The sequence below is a fragment of the Miscanthus floridulus genome, chromosome 3 (assembly GCF_019320115.1).
Source record: "Miscanthus floridulus cultivar M001 chromosome 3, ASM1932011v1, whole genome shotgun sequence".
NCBI classification, from domain to species: Eukaryota; Viridiplantae; Streptophyta; class Magnoliopsida; order Poales; family Poaceae; genus Miscanthus; species Miscanthus floridulus.
In genome coordinates this window covers 56,279,737-56,284,142 of record NC_089582.1, presented here as the reverse complement: position 1 = coordinate 56,284,142, position 4,406 = coordinate 56,279,737, and the positions used below count along the sequence as shown (strand labels likewise).

Sequence of the window (4,406 nt, the reverse complement as noted above, 5' to 3'; positions counted from 1 at the left end):
CAATTTATTATTAAAACTTGACTACTTGAGTATTCAGTAATCACTAATCAGTAGTAGTTCAGTACATCACCTTGCATTGCAGTTCATGCAGCAGTGCAGCCAGCAAGTTCCTATTGTCTGAACTCTGAACTCTGAAATAGTGAAATTGATGCAGCAGCCAGCAAGTTCATGCAGCAGCAGCCAGCATGTTCTAAAATTGATAAGTGATAACAATAAAACATTGCAATTAATCACTTAAGACTCTAAGAGTACTATTATTACAGCACAGAAGGTCTGCAGTCTCATCAACTCTCAAATATAGTAGTCTCAAATTTAGAAAATTAATAGAAGGCAAGGCATTCATGCAGGCATGCAGCAGCAGCCAGCAAGTTCCTATTCCTCAATTATTTCATTGTCATCCACAATATCAACCGGCAGCTCATCCAGACCAAAAGACACAGCTTGCAGTTCAGGTTCATCAAGGGACAGATCAGCCACTTCAAGAATGCCAACACCACCAAGTGAATCAAAAGAATCCCCTCCTACATCCCACATCCTTGTCTCTCCTGTCTTGTATGCATCAGTTCTTCTTGATAGATGCCTCAGATTTGAGTGCACAAAGACCAAATCTTCAGCACGCTATGGAGTTAAGGCATTTCTCTTGACACTATGGACAAAGCTATATGTGCTCCAGTTTCTTTCACAGCAAGAAGATGAGGCTGGCTGGCTAAGCAATTTCATGGCCAAACTCATCAATAAGGGAGCAGATTGTCCATGATTTGTCCACCAAGTCATAGGGGAAACAGCCCATCTATCATGGATTGAGTCAGGATCATTAAATTCTTCTAAACAACTAGAGAACCTTGAGTACTCTTCTTTTACTTTAGACAATTCTTCTGGCATGGGAAAGAACTTCTTGAAGCAAACCATCCTCATTTTTTATACCTCTTTATCCTTGTGGGGTGGTTCACGGCCAGGACCTTCTTCAATCCACTTTTTGCTATAATATCTGCAATTGGCAATGATGATTTTAGTGAATGAAAAAAATCTGTACTGACCATTCAAGTCAATGAAAAAATCAGAATGGCAATTTGTACCTTGGATTAAGTGAATGAGCTATACAATGAAGTGGATTATTTTCTTTTGTCCACCTAGCAATCAATATGTCATAAATGACCGAGTACAGACTTGACTCCTCATCTTCTTGCTTGCCCTCATATCGATATATGACTTTCTTCACTTTCTCTATCATTGAATCCCACATCTCATAAACTAAGTGAAGACATGGTATGTCGGTGTCTGTCATACGAATCATTTCATAAATAGGAGTAGTAATCTTAAGAATGTAGTCCACCTTGTCCCACCATACATCACTAAGTATCAAGTCCTTGACAATTTGGGCTGTTGGAGTTGGAGAATCATCTCTGACTTCTCTGTACACACTCCATTTGTCACTAATCACCATTTGTTGGAGGGCTGTTTTTACCTCAACAAACCGCTTCAACATACAAACAACAGAGGCAAATCTTGTTTCAGCAATAGAAAGTAACTTCAAAGGGCTGAACTCATTGAACATTGAAAGCCGCATGCCATGATTCATTATGAAATTCTTTATCATAGCAGCCTCAGTTTTAACATCATACATAAATTCAAGTTCCCCCAAGCAAATAGTTCTTCATCAGAGGGGTTGTTTCCTATTTTAGGTTCACATATACTTTTCAGCGCAAGATTGAGGGTATGCACAACACATGGTGTCCAAAATATGTTATCATACTCAGATTCTATTATGAGACCAGCACCTTTGCAATTTGCAGCATTGTCTGTAATAATTTGTACTACATTATGTCGACCTACTTCTTCAATTATACCCTTCAACTTCTCAGCAATGTATTCTTTTGATTTGTACTGACCTTCACAATTATCAGCCCTCAAGAACATAGGTGCCTTGTCAGAAACAGCAACAAAATTGATGATTGGTCGCCTCTGAGGATCTGACCAACCATCAGAGCAGATTGTGACTCCCTTCTCTGCCCATGTGCTCTTTGTGCTCTCCAACAAAGTCTCTATGTGCCTCCTTTCTTGCTTCAGAAGCCCCTCCCTAACTCTGTTGTAACCAGGAATCACATAACCTTGCATGTTGCGGCTACAAGCAAAGGTAAAGGCTTCTCAAAGATATGGATTTCTCAGAAAATTAAATGATACCCCTCCAGAATAAATTGCTCTACTAATTAAAGCATCCAAGTGCTTACGGTCTTCTAATGCCCAAGCTTTTTCCAATGCAGAAACAGGCCCCCTCTTGTTCCTCTTGCTGCAGTCAGCAGTATTGCTTGAGGAAGGAGCAATAGGCAAAGAAATAGTTCTTGACTTGGATCTTTCCACCAGATTCTTGCACCTTTCAATTTCCTTCCTCATTCCACTAAGCATTTCATATGTAACATTAGGACATTTACCTATTCCCTTTCCTCCCTTCTGCAGCAAATGAGCTTCAACTCTAGTGTAACTACTCAGTTTTTGCATTGGACAGTACTTGCAGCGCCACATAGCATTTCCCCCACCAGTTCTAGGCTTCTCCAGAATGGTTACATGATCCCAAAGTGGAGCCTTGATGTCAGTTGTGTTTGTGGCTGCAGATCCAACACTACCACTAGCACTTGCACTAGCACCGCTCATATTTGGAGACGCCATCTACTGCGTACAAGCAATCAAGCAACAAGAACTCACTAACTAGACTGCAGAAATAGAAATGTAGCATGAACTGAGGAAGTGGTGGTTCGGTCATGTTATGTAGATACATCTTAGTCCTAACTATACCTCTCCCTGTCCCAGGAAGAATACCTCATGGAATTGTGGTGATGAGGGGAGGAATGGACACCGGATGGTGAGTACTGGAAGAAAGGGGGCGGTGGGATCCTCTCATCCATGTCCCCCAACTACAAGGACACCAAGAATTCAAAAGAAAACTGCAAGATTGAATCTTCAAGCCTAACTAGGGGATGTCTGCGGCCTCCTATACGGAATCCAAGGAAATCTAAAAGGACAGAAAGGTGCCAATGACCAAGGAGCAAGTATAGCCTCCTAAGGGTTTCACTTCCAATGAAATCCAGTTGATTTACTTACAAAAGGGACTCCAATATTAAGTTTTATTGTACACGACATACTGACATAGAATAGATCGAGAATGGGGAGAGGAAGAAAAAGAGGAGATCGAGAACGAGGAAGGGGATGAACTCACGGAGGCTCGTCGCCGGGGATCCACGTCGCAGGGGCAGAAACTCGTCTCTGGCAACCGGCGAGCAGGGACAGAGGCTCGTCGCCGGCGAGCGGAGGCAGAGGCTCGTCGCTGGGGATCCACGTCGCAGGGGCGGAAACTCGTCGCTGGCGAGTGGCGACCGGCGAGCAGGGACGGAGGCTTGTCGCCGGCGAGCGGAGGCGGAGGCTCATCGCCGGTGGCCGGCGGGCGGCGAGCAGGGGATGCGCCGTCACCGCGCGGGGTCGCGGTCGTGCGGGAGTGCGGTCTGGCTAGGGCATCGGGGAGAGGATATGCGGCTGTTATTTGGGCCGGGCCGTATCCCATAAGGCCGATACGTATCAGCCCACGTATCCGATATTCGCGAAAATAATTAAAATTCGGATACTCTGCCGATACGTATCCTTGGCGTATCGGACACGTATCCGTATCCGATACGTATCGGATACACGATACGCGCCTTCCTAGACGTATCCGTGTAACATAGCCTGCTATTATGCCACATCTTCTATGCCTAAGGAACAGTCTAGTGTAATTGACACTCTTGCTCATATCTGTTGTTTCTTGTAAGAGGACGCTATAAAACCATGTAGCTCCTTCTGTCCAAACTTTGGCCTCCTTGTGTAACACCATGCCAATCGCAGTGCATTGCCTCCCCACTGAATAATCGTTTCACCATTCATTTTCCAGCCATTTGTTGTATTTACACATCTTATAGATGCAAGGACGCGCTCCATTTTTCTTTCCAAAATCTACACTCAGCAGTTGAGTAAAGGAGATACTTTCCATCACTGCAGATGCGTACATGTCATTGGTGTCAATATGCTATTTATCGTCGAAGCAAATTGATTGTTAGTTTTCACTTACACTAATAGATACTCTATATTTTCAGGGTTGAACCAACTGTAGATGTTGTTCTTTTGTCACATCCTGACATGATGCATCTAGGAGCTTTGCCTTATGCTATGAAACATCTTGGGCTCTCTGCACCAGTTTATGCAACAGAACCCGTGTTTAGACTTGGCCTTTTGACCATGTATGACCATTTCCTATCTCGATGGGTAAGTTTCATGGTGTTCAATATTTTCCTAGGGCGTACACTTTTCAACCACACTCATTTCCAATACCGCAGAAGCAGAGGAAGGTGGAGGCGTCGCGTTCGGACGGCGCCGTCGACTCG

General features: G+C 43.9%; 1 pseudogene; it reads right to left on the bottom strand.

Annotated features, from left to right (window-relative positions):
• Positions 1-372: 372 nt before the first annotated feature.
• On the bottom strand, positions 373-3,679 carry LOC136545785 (putative transcriptional regulator tpeD; annotated as a pseudogene).
• Positions 3,680-4,406: the final 727 nt, after the last annotated feature.